Below are 13060 nucleotides of genomic sequence, written 5' to 3'. Positions count from 1 at the left end.
AAAAATTTGTGAATTTCACCAGAAAATGTTAATGACAATTATTATTCTTTTTTAACCGGCCTACTAGGTATAGCAGTGGTACTATACACCCAGAAATTGGTGAATTTCACCCAAAAATGTAAATGACAAAGTAGTGATATGATATAAAATAAAACACATACAAATAAAAGTACACGTACTCGCGCATCTTACGATCACGCTCCAGTGAGGGAATTAAGGATGGTACGTTGTCCTTGTAATGGGGATCCAGCAGCGTGGCCACCCAGTAATCAGCACAAGTTAGAATGTGGGCAACTCGGCGGTCGTTGCGGAGACACTGCAGCGTGTAATCGCTCATATGTGCCAGGCTGCCCAGAGGCAATGAAAAGATGTCCTCTGTGTGAGGTGTATCGTCTGTGTCCTCTGTATCCCCCTATCCACGCACCAGTGATGGCCATGAGCTGGTCTGGGTGTGACCCTGCTGTGAACATGGTTCCTCCTCCTCCATTCCCTCCTCCTCATCTTCCACCTTGTCATCCCCCTGAACTGTGCCCTGGCTGAACAATTGTGTACCTTGGGAATGGGTGCAGGAACCCACCCTCGGAGCCACTTGGGAATGACTGGCCGGAAACCCTACGAAATAATCCCTCTTCCTCCTCCTCCTCCTGTGCCACATCCTCTTCCATCATCGCCAGGAGCGTTTTTTCAAGGAGGCATAGAAGTGGGATAGTAACGCTGAGAACGGCATTATCGGCACTGGCCATGTTGGTGGAGTACTCGAAACAGCACAACAAGGAACACAGGTCTCGCATGGAGGCCCAGTCATTGGTGGTGAAGTGGTGCTGTTCTGCAGAGTGACTCACCCGTGCGTGCTGCAGCTGAAACTGAAACTGAAACAAGGATTTTGGCCACAAGGCTTTCAAGGGTTATTTCCTCCATTGTCCATCCAGATCAGAATGGCTTTATTCAAAACAAGGGTACGCATCATAATCTGCATCGGCTCTTCGCCAATATACAGGCCCCTGGGGGGACTACCCGCTCCTTCCTGTCACTGGATGCCTCTAAGGCCTTTGACAGGGTGGAGTGGCGCTTCCTCTGGAGGGTTCTGACAAGGATGGGCTTTGGGGAAAGATTTATAAATATCCTTAGATTAATGTATAGATCCCCATGGCAAAACTGAGTCTTAATGGGATCCTGACCACTAGTTTTGACTTAAATAGAGGTACGCGGCAGGGCTGCCCACTATCTCCATTGTTATTTGATATTTACATTGAGCCCCTAGCTTTTGCCATTAGGCAGGATGATCAGGTTAAAGGATTTGTAACACTAGGAGTGCAAGACCGTATCTCTTTATATGCGGATGATGTTCTTTTTTTTTTATAGACCATACGGAAACAACTCTTCCCAGAACTATTCAAATGGTTCAATTATTCGGTGAGGTGTCCGGTCTTCTTATAAACTGGTCTAAGACCAGTTTGATGCCAATAGACCCGTTACTACAGAAGGAGGCTCTTGTGACTCAGTTGGACATCGTTGACACTTTTCAATACTTGGGCTTGATTATATCGCCCAGGGTTGAAAATTTTGCACAACTTAATCTGATCCCCCTAATAACGAAAACTAGAGCCAAAATAGGGATCTGGCTGAGACTCCCCCTATCCAGAGTTGACCGAGTTTCAATGGTTAAAATGGTGATACTACCACAATTTCTTTATGTGCTCAGGAATACACCTACCTGGATAGAAGACAAATATTTTAAACTCATGGAAAGAATAATTAATGATTTAGTGTGGGGAAGAAAACGAGTTCGAATAAAACTGGAATATCTATATAAACCACTGGAGTGTGGGTGTCACAGCCAGACAGTTGAGAAGCTCTGACAGGAGCCTTTCAGATCCTCCTCCTTGAATTTCTTTGTTTTGGTTTAGTTTCTCATCTCGTTAGTCTATCTCAGCTGTCATGCTGTTGGACTGATTGCTGCCCTTTAAGTTCCTCCCCAGAATGCAGTAGTGTGCGGCTTATACAACTTCCTGGAGTGTGTGTGCATGCTGTTCCTTGTTCCCAGTCCACAGTCCCCAGTCGTCTGCAAGATAAGTTCTGTTTATGTATTTATGATTTTCTGTTTTCTGGATCCGGGTGACCCTGGCTCCCTCCGTGTCTGTGTAGGGGGCCGGTGGTCGTGTCCCCTCGCTGTTGTGGGGTCTTCAGGTGTAGGATAGTCGAGGTTCGTGGATATGCGCCCATCCACCTTTGGGGTCGTCGCATAGGCTGAGCAATAAGGGAGAGCGGCAGGTCTCTTGCAGGGGTCTCCCCTTTTGTTCCTTAGTTGTGGATCCAGTGAGTCATTGTTTATATTATTGTCTTGTTTCCTGTACACCATCCGTGACATTATAAGCCGCCTAAACCGTCTCAAGCATGGATCCGGTTTCACTTTTGGCTGAGCGCTTCCAGGGTCTTTCATTGGAGGTAGCTGATCTCCGTAAGACTTTTTCTCAGTTTCAAGTGACCGGTTCAGCTTGCGTTCATGGAGTTTGTTCTGAGCCTAAGATCTCGCTCCCGGATACGTTCTCCGGGGGTAGTGAGTATTTTGTGCGTTTTAGAGAGGCTTGCAAACTCCATTTTCGCCTTCTTCCCCATTCCTCTGGTGATGAAAAACGGAGGGTGGGGATCATTATATCACTGCTCAGGGGTAACGCTCAATCCTGGGCCTTTTCGCTGCCGGAGGGGGCACGGCCCCTCCGTTCAGTGGATAAATTCTTTTTAGCCCTGGGTCAGATATATGATGATCCGGATCGTATTGCTCTGGCTGAGTCTAGACTACGTCTGTTATGCCAGGGTAAACAATCCGCAGAGATATACTGCTCAGAATTTCGGAGATGGGCAGCTGATACTGGTTGGAATGATGCTGCACTCCGAAGTCAATTTTGCCATGGTCTTTCAGAGAGATTGAAAGATGCATTTGCCTTTCATGAGAGACCTACCTCCTTGGATTCTGCTATGTCTCAGGCCGTTCGTATTGACAGGCGTCTTAGAGAGAGAGGAGAGATCTCTCCTTCCTGTCATACTCAGTCCCGGGACAGTGCAGCGGTCTCTTTCTGTGCGCAGGGGTCTCAGTCGCTGTCAGCCCCTTCTGAGCAGGAGCCCATGCAGCTGGGGTTGATTGCCTCTGACGATAGAAGATTCAGCCTGCATGGGAGGGTTTGTTTTTGTTGTGGAGGTATAAATCATTTGGCAAATCTTTGTCCCTCTAGGAGATTCAGGCAGTTTTCTGGGAGTAATAAAGAAACTAAAAGGAAAAATGTTCCGTCTGTTACTATTGGCAGGGTTGAGGCGGAAATTGAAGGTTTTCCGTTTGCTTGTAGTTCCCGTTTTGTCCTGCCTGCTAGGGTGGCGCTAGAGAGCAAAAGCATTTTTTGTGAGATTTTTGTGGATAGTGGAGCAGCTGTCAATCTCATTGATAATCAATTTGCAATAACTCATGGTTTCCAGGTATGCACTTTGGGAAAGGATATTCCTGTTTTTGCTATTGATTCCGCTCCACTTTCTCAGAAATCATTAAAGGGCATAGTTCACAATATCCGTTTAATTGTCAGTGATGCTCATGTTGAGGATGTGTCATGTTTCGTCCTTAGCGGTTTGCCTACTCCTCTAGTGTTGGGGCTACCCTGGCTCACTAAACATAACCCCACCATTGATTGGCAAGCGAGGCAAATAAATGGTTGGAGTGACTTTTGCAGAGAGAATTGCCTCATGACATCTGTTTCTGAGGTTTCTACTAAGACTGTACCACCTTTCCTCTCTGAATTTTCGGATGTCTTCTCTGAGAGTGGAGTTCAGGATTTGCCCCCGCACAGGGAGTACGATTGCCCTATTAATCTCATCCCAGGCGCCAAGCTACCTAAATCTCGTTTATACAATCTTTCCCAACCTGAGAGGGTCGGTATGCGTGCTTATATCTCTGAGAGTCTGAGAAAAGGACACATACGACCCTCGAAGTCACCTGTTGCCGCTGGTTTTTTCTTTGTTAAGAAAAAAGATGGTTCTTTAAGACCTTGTCTGGATTTCAGGGAGCTGAACAGTATCACTATTCGTGACCCTTATCCGCTTCCTCTGATCCCGGACCTGTTTAACCAGGTTGTTGGGGCTAAAGTCTTTTCCAAATTAGACCTAAGAGGGGCATACAACCTGGTCAGGGTCAGAGAAGGAGACGAATGGAAGACGGCTTTCAATACCCCTGAGGGCCATTTTGAGAATTTGGTTATGCCTTTTGGTTTGATGAATGCCCCAGCCGTTTTTCAGCATTTCGTGAACAGCATTTTTTATCATTTAATGGGAAAATTTGGATTAGTGTATTTGGATGACATTTTGATTTTTTCTCCTGATTTCAAGACTCATAAGGAACACTTACGTCAGGTCTTGCTCATTCTGCGGGAGAATAAATTATACGCAAAACTGGAAAAATGTGTGTTTGCAGTTCCAGAAATTCATTTTCTGGGGTTTCTTCTCTCCGCTTCTGGTTTTCGCATGGACCCCGAGAAGGTCCGCGCTGTGCTTGAGTGGGAGCTTCCTGAGAATCAGAAGGCGCTGATGCGTTTTTTGGGCTTTGCCAATTATTACAGGAAATTTATTTTGAATTATTCCTCTGTTGTTAAACCACTCACTGATATGACCAGAAAGGGGGTAGATTTTTCTTCCTGGTCGGTAGAGGCGCGTAAGGCCTTTTCTAATATCAAGGAGAGTTTTGCTTCCGCTCCCATCCTGGTACAACCTGATATTTTGTGAACCCTTCATAGTTGAGGTTGATGCTTCTGAGGTAGGGGTGGGTGCGGTCTTGTCTCAGGGTTCCTCTCCTGCCAAATGGCAACCGTGTGCCTTTTCCTCAAAGAAACTCTCCTCCGCAGAGAGAAATTATGATGTGGGAGATAGGGAATTGTTGGCCATCAAGTTGGCTTTTAAAGAATGGCGCCATTGGCTAGAGGGAGCCAGACACCCTATTACTGTGTTTACTGACCATAAAAATCTGGCCTACTTGGAGTCAGCCAAGCGTCTGAACCCGAGACAGGCAAGATGGTCTTTGTTCTTTTCAAGGTTTAATTTTGTTGTCACGTTCCGCCCTGGGGTTAAGAATGTGAAAGCAGATGCCCTGTCACGTTGTTTTCCGGGAGGTGGGAATTTTGAAGACCCGGGTCCTATTTTGGCTGAAGGTGTGGTGGTCTCTGCTCTTTTTCCTGAATTGGAGGCAGAGGTGCAGGCAGCCCAGTCAGAGGCTCCTGATCTTTGTCCTCCTGGGAGGTTGTTTGTGCCTCTCGCTTTGAGACACAAGATTTTTAAAGAACACCACGATACGGTCCTTGCTGGGCACCCGGGTGCAAGAGCCACACTGGATCTCATCACTCGGAGATTCTGGTGGCCTGCGCTTCGTAAGTCGGTTGAGGGTTTTGTGGCAGCTTGCGAAACTTGCGCTCGTGCCAAAGTCCCTCATTCACGGCCATCAGGTCCTCTCCTTCCCTTACCCATTCCTTCTCGTCCTTGGACACATCTGTCCATGGACTTCATAACGGACTTGCCTCGTTCCTCGGGGAAGACTGTGATTCTGGTGGTGGTGGACCGTTTTAGCAAAATGGTGCATTTCATCCCTTTTCCTGGTTTGCCCAATGCTAAGACGCTGGCGCAGGCATTTATTGACCACATTGTCAAAATGCATGGTATTCCTTCAAACATAGTCTCTGATAGGGGCACGCAGTTTGTTTCCAGATTCTGGAAGGCTTTCTGTTCTCGCTTGGGGGTTCGGTTGTCATTCTCTTCTGCTTTCCACCCGCAGTCGAGTGGCCAGACAGAGCGCGTCAATCAGAATCTGGAGACATATCTGCGCTGTTTTGTGGCGGAGAATAAGGAGGATTGGTGTTCTTTTTTGTCCCTTGCTGAGTTTGCTTTAAATAACCGTCGTCAGGAGTCCTCTGATAAGTCACCATTTTTTGGTGCATATGGGTTTCATCCGCAGTTTGGGACTTTCTCGGGAGAGGGGTCTTCTGGTTTACCTGATGAGGACAGATTCTCCTCGTCTTTGTCATCTATTTGGCAAAAGATTCAGGATAATCTAAAGAGCATGAGTGAGAGATATAAGCGTGTGGCAGATAAGAGACGTGTGCCTGGTCCGGACCTGAATGTTGGTGATCTGGTGTGGTTGTCTACCAAGAATATCAGATTGAAGGTTCCCTCCTGGAAGTTGGGTCCTAGGTTTATTGGGCCTTACAAGATCCTGTCTGTCATCAATCCTGTTGCCTACCGTCTTGATCTTCCTCAGACTTGGAAGATCCATAATGTTTTTCATAAGTCCTTATTGAAACCTTATGTTCAACCTATTGTGCCCTCGCCTTTGCCTCCTCCTCCGATTGTGGTTGATGGAAATCTTGAATTTCAGGTCTCTAGGATTGTGGATTCTCGTCTTGTCCGCGGTTCCCTCCAGTACCTCGTTCATTGGGAGGGTTATGGTCCTGAGGAGAGGATGTGGGTCCCAGTGACGGACATTAAGGCCTCTCTTCTCATCAGGGCTTTCCATAGGTCCCATCCTGAGAAGGTGGGCTCTGAGTGTCCGGAGTCCACTCGTAGAGGGAGGGGTACTGTCACAGCCAGACAGTTGAGAAGCTCTGACAGGAGCCTTTCAGATCCTCCTCCTTGAATTTCTTTGTTTTGGTTTAGTTTCTCATCTCGTTTGTCTATCTCAGCTGTCATGCTGTTGGACTGATTGCTGCCCTTTAAGTTCCTCCCCAGAATGCAGTAGTGTGCGGCTTATACAACTTCCTGGAGTGTGTGTGCATGCTGTTCCTTGTTCCCAGTCCACAGTCCCCAGTCGTCTGCAAGATAAGTTCTGTTTATGTATTTATGATTTTCTATTTTCTGGATCCGGGTGACCCTGGCTCCCTCCGTGTCTGTGTAGGGGGCCGGCGGTCGTGTCCCCTCGCTGTTGTGGGGTCTTCAGGTGTAGGATAGTCGAGGTTCGTGGATATGCGCCCACCCACCTTTGGGGTGGTCACTTAGGCTGAGCAATAAGGGAGAGCGGCAGGTCTCTTGCAGGGGTCTCCCCTTTTGTTCCTTAGTTGTGGATCCAGTGAGTCATTGTTTATATTATTGTCTTGTTTCCTGTACACCATCCGTGACAGTGGGGGTTTAAACCTCCCCTATCTTAAAGGGTATTTTATTGCTTAAAGCCTCCTTGACATCAGTCTTTGTGCCGGACTACTATCCATGCCTTCGGTTGGAGTGTTTCTCCAATGCAAAATGGCCTTCCACGAGTCTTTACCATCACTGTGTGCTCTCTTGCATAAGTTCTTAACAATCTTTACAGCCGCTTCAGCTTTGCCATTCTCCTGTGGATGACGTGGTGAGGAAGTAACGTGCTCAAACTCCCATTCCATTGCAAATCTTCTAAATTGCAAGCTTGAAAACTGAGGGCCATTATCAGAGATCACTTTATCTGGTTGGCCATAACGGGCAAACTGAGCCTTGCACCACTTAATTGTGGTTTCAGTGGACAAATCAGGAAGAAGGTCGATTTCCCAAAAGTCAGGATAGTGGTCAACTCATTTTAGGTATTCTTTGCCTGCGTAGTTGAATAAGTCCATACTGATGATCTGCCATGTACGTGTCGGTATCTCGTGCGACATCATAGTTTCCTTTTGTTGGAAGTGGGCATATTCATTGCAGATGGGACAATTACTGACAAAATCTTTGATTTCACCTTGCATGTTAGGCCAGTAAAGAGTATCACGAGCTTGTCTGTAGCATGCTTCACCTCCAATGTGGCTAGAGTGTATTCGTGATAACATCTCCGCTCTCAGCGATTGTAGGCACTATGACCCTTGGGCCTTTGTACAAATGCTCAAATCCACTGACAGGAGACAAGATCACGCTGCAAGGCTGGCAGGCTCTCAGCGGCAAATGTGCAGAAGCAGTGCAGATCCAGATACTAATGACACCATGTGTTATGTGATGTAAATAAACACAGCACGCGGGATTACTGCACAGGAGCCATGTTGGTAACATAACATAAAGACAGGAGCAACTGCCACAAACGGAAACAGGAAGTGGTGCACCAACATAACATCCATAACACTATAGCTGTGTGTTAGGGGCAATGATAAAGGAGTGTCTGTGTAACTAGCTAATGGGAGGAGCTATAAATTAGCTGGGCATTGTTAGGGGCAATGATAGGGGAGTGTCTGTGTAACTAGCTGGTGGGAGGAGCTATAAATTAGCTGGGCATTGTTAGGGGTGAGGCTGAAGCTTGGGCAGAGAAAGGAGAAGTGCCTCATGGGTTTGGTTGGATACAGCAACAAGAAGTGATACATACAAGATGCAAACAGATGGATTGCTTGAATGGTGAGAATGGGTCAGGAGAGTCCAAACTGAAAAAGCATGAAAATGTACAGTGGTGCTTGAAAGTTTGTGAACCTTTAAGAATTTTCTACATTTCTGCATAAATTTGACCTAAAACTAGATCAGATTTTCATATACTGAATATCAATATCAGATCGGTGGGGGTCTCACTCCTGATCAGCTGTTTTAAGAAGAAGCGCTGATCGTGAAAGCGTTGCTTCCTCTTCAAAATTCCCCGGGTACAGTCTTGCTTGTAGTAGCGACACAGTGTAATTACACCTGCTTTGTCCCATTCACTTGCTATGATATTTATGATCACCAATATTACAGCACTGCATAACCCCTTTAAATCTCTGCTTGTTTTATGCTTAGTCGTCATATGGGAGGTCCTGCTCATGATTGACCCCCATTCCTGTCTGTTTAGTCAGACCTGCATGACACATGCTCAGCTCCTCCTGCTCTATTATCATGCCTGCAGATATTATTTCTATCAAACCGAAAAATATCTTACTCTGCTTTTTATTCTTTGTATCTCTTTTTAGAAAAGCTATATGACACCATTACCACCTTTATGTAGATTGTCACCAAGCTTTCATAGACTCTTGAATTGCAAATGTGCATAATTAATCTTCTCTATACCCCTACATATTGGCTCTAGGAAAGCTGCATAACAACCTATATGAGGGCTATATGTCAGCAGACATCTTTCACAACAGTGCATTTTTTTTTGTTTTGTTTTTTATTTCAAGGAATTTGTATGCTGTGTAATAATATATCTGTCCACTGAAGCAAGGCATAATAGCACTAATCAGTCCCCGGTCACTACATAAATCACTGGCAAAGTGGCAACATTGATTAAACCTAATCACTTATGTGCAATAATAGTTGTCAAATAAAAGTGACACATTGTAAACCGTATTAGAGTTAGGGTTGATCGAACCCGAACTGTAAAGTTCGGGTTCGTACCAAACTTTAGGTTTTTTAGACCCCGAACCCGAACATTTCCGTAAAAGTTCGGGTTCGGTGTTTGGCGCTTTCTTGGTGCTTTTTGAAAGGCTGCACAGCAGCCAATCAACAAGCGTCATACTACTTGCCCCTAGAGGCCATCACAGCCATGCCTACTAATGGCATGGCTGTGATTGGCCAGAGCAGCGTGTGACCCAGGCTCTATATAAGCTTGAGTCACGTAGCGCTGTACGTCTATCTGCTGTTACAAGTGTAGGGAGAGGATGCTGCTGGACTTGTGATTTCAGGGAGAGAATAGGAGAGAATCTAACTCAGCGATCTACCTACAAATAGTTGTGTGGGTGCAGGACACAATCATTTTACCCTGCCCTGAGGCCATTGACCAAAAAAAAAAACAACTTTTATAATTCTGTTAGTTAGGTGGGCGGCGGCCATTTTATGCAAGCTCAGTGCACCAGCACTGCATCTGAGCTTTTGGGACATTGCAAATCACCATTTTTTTGTGCAAACTACAACATAAAACAATAAAACTGGATTAGTCTGTGTGCAATTTAAGGTAGAAATACACCCATCATTTTCTGGGATTTTAAAAACACATTTTTTTTCAAAAAACAGTATTTACAAATCTGCAAGTGTTAAATTCAAGTTTAATATAGACAGCTTTCATATTCTGTTACCAAAAAAATACTTTTTTGGCAATCTACAACATCTGTATTAGTCAGTGTGCAATTTAAGGTAGAAATACACCCATCATTTTCTGGGGTTTGAAAAACACACATTTTTTTTCAAAAAACTGTATTTTTCATATATGCAAGTGTTAAATTCAAGTTTAATATATACAGCTTTCATATTCTGTTACCAAAAAAATACTTTTTTGGCAATCTAAAACATCTGTATTAGTCAGTGTGCAATTTCAGGTAGAAATACACCCATCATTTTCTGTGGTTTGAAAAACACACTTTATTTTTTTTTTAAAAACAGTATTTTCCAGATCTGCAAGTGTTAAATTCAAGTTTAATATATACAGCTTTCATATTCATTTACCAAAAAAGACTTTTTGGGAAATCTACATCTGTATTAGTCAGTGTGCAATTTAAACTAGAAATACACCCATCATTTTCTGTGGTTTGAAAAACACACTTTAAAAAAACAAACAAACAGTATTTTCCAGATCTGCAAGTGTTAAATTCAAGTTTAATATATACAGCTTTCATATTCTTTTACAAAAAAAAGACTTTTTTTTGGCCATCTACAACATCTGTATTAGTCAGTTTGCAATTTAAGCTAGAAATGCACCCATGATTTTCTGGGGTTTGAAAAACACACTTTTTTTTGAACACGTGAAATTACAGCACATGTGAAATTACAGGCTTATATACTGCTGTCAAATTCAGTTATTAAACAAACACTCATTTGTGCACCAAAAATTTAGTTGGCAGCCTTTGATGCAGATGTCATTGTGAGATACACCCTTAATACATTTGGGTTACATTCGGAGATTTTAAATACCTTCATTTGTTGCACCAATATTGAATTCAGGCCTACACTGGTTCAGGCCGTGTGAGATACCCGCCTCTACATACAGGGGTTTGAATCAGGCATTTGAAATACAGCCATTTGAAATACAGCCATTTTGTACAAAGGAAAATGAAGGAGAAGGACCTCAGTTGGGAAAGAAGACTAATGAATCTTTTGACGCATGTGTCTTTACAGAGGAAGAGGTTCTAAGTCAACTGTCTAAAATTAATACAAATAAGTCACAGGGGCCTGATGGGATACACCCAAAGCTATTAAAAGAGCTCAGCGGTGAACTAGCAAAACCATTAACAGATTTATTTAACCAATCACTGGCAACAGGAGTCGTCCCAGAATATTGGAAATTAGCAAATGTTGTGCCCATTCACAAGAAAGGTAGTAGGGAGGAATCGGGCAACTATAGGCCAGTAAGCCTGACATCAATAGTGGGGAAATTAATGGAAACCATACTTAAGGAGAGGATTGTGGACCATCTAAAATCCCATGGATTGAAAGATGAAAAACAGCATGGGTTTACTTCAGGGAGATCATGTCAAACTAATCTTATTGATTTTTTTGATTGGGTGACTAAAATAATAGATGGAGGAGGTGCAATAGACATCGCTTATCTAGACTTTAGTAAGGCTTTTGATACTGTCCCACATAGAAGGCTTATCAATAAAGTGCAGTCATTGGGCTTGGACTCCCATATTGTTGAATGGATTAGGCAGTGGCTGAGGGACAGGCAACAGAGGGTTGTAGTCAATGGAGTATATTCAGACCAAGGTCTTGTTACCAGTGGGGTACCTCAGGGATCTGTTCTGGGACCCATATTGTTTAATATCTTTATCAGCGAAATTGCAGAAGGCCTCAATGGTAAGGTGTGTCTTTTTGCTGATGACACAAAGATTTGTAACAGGGTTGACGTTCCTGGAGGAATACACCAAATGGAAAAGGACTTAGGAAAACTAGAGGAATGGTCAAAAATCTGGCAACTAAAATTTAATGTTGATAAGTGCAAGATAATGCACCTGGGACGTAAAAACCCAAGAGCAGAATATAAAATCAGTGATACAGTCCTAACCTCAGTATCTGAGGAAAGGGATTTAGGGATCATTATTTCAGAAGACTTAAAGGTAGGCAGACAATGTCACAGAGCAGCAGGAAATGCTAGCAGAATGCTTGGGTGTATAGCAAGAGGAATTACCAGTAGAAAGAGGGAGGTGCTCATGCCGCTCTACAGAGCACTAGTGAGACCTCATTTGGAGTATTGTGCTCAGTACTGGAGACCATATCTCCAGAAAGATATTGATACTTTGGAGAGAGTTCAGAGAAGAGCTACTAAGCTGGTACATGGATTGCAGGATAAAACTTACCAGGAAAGATTAAAGGACCTTAACATGTATAGCTTGGAAGAAAGACGAGACAGAGGGGATATGATAGAAACTTTTAAATACATAAAGGGAATCAACAAGGTAAAAGAGGAAAGAATATTTAAAAGAAGAAAAACTGCTACAAGAGGACATAGTTTTAAATTAGAGGGGCAAAGGTTTAAAAGTAATATCAGGAAGTATTACTTTACTGAGAGAGTAGTGGATGCATGGAATAGCCTTCCTGCAGAAGTGGCAGCTGCAAATACAGTGGAGGAGTTTAAGCATGCATGGGATAGGCATAAGGCCATCCTTCATATAAGATAGGGCCAGGGGCTATCCATAGTATTTAGTATATTGGGCAGACTAGATGGGCCAAATGGTTCTTATCTGCCGACACATTCTATGTTTCTATGATATATTTACTTCAGGCCTACAGTGGTTCAGACCGTGTGAGATACTCCCTCTACATACAGGAGTTTAATTCAGGGATTTGAAATACAGCCATTTGAAATACAGCCATTTTGTGCAAATATATATTTACTTAAGGTCTGCAGAGGTTCATACCGTGTGAGATACTCCCCTACATACAGGGGTTTTATTAAGGGATTTGAAAAACAGCCATTTGAAATACAGCCATTTTGTGCAAAGATATATTTACTTCAGGCCTACACTGGTTCAGGCCCTGTCAGATACCCCCTCTACATACAGGGGTTTGAATCAGGGATTTGAAATACAGCCATTTGAAATACAGCCATTTAGGGCAAAGAAATATTTACTTCAGGTCTACAGTGGTTCAGGCCGTGTGAGTTACTCCCTCTACATACAGGGGTTTTATTCAGGGATTTGAAATA

The sequence above is a fragment of the Bufo bufo genome, chromosome 4, assembly GCF_905171765.1.
Source record: "Bufo bufo chromosome 4, aBufBuf1.1, whole genome shotgun sequence".
Classification (NCBI taxonomy): Eukaryota; Metazoa; Chordata; class Amphibia; order Anura; family Bufonidae; genus Bufo; species Bufo bufo.
Note: the sequence above shows the minus strand (reverse complement) of the source record.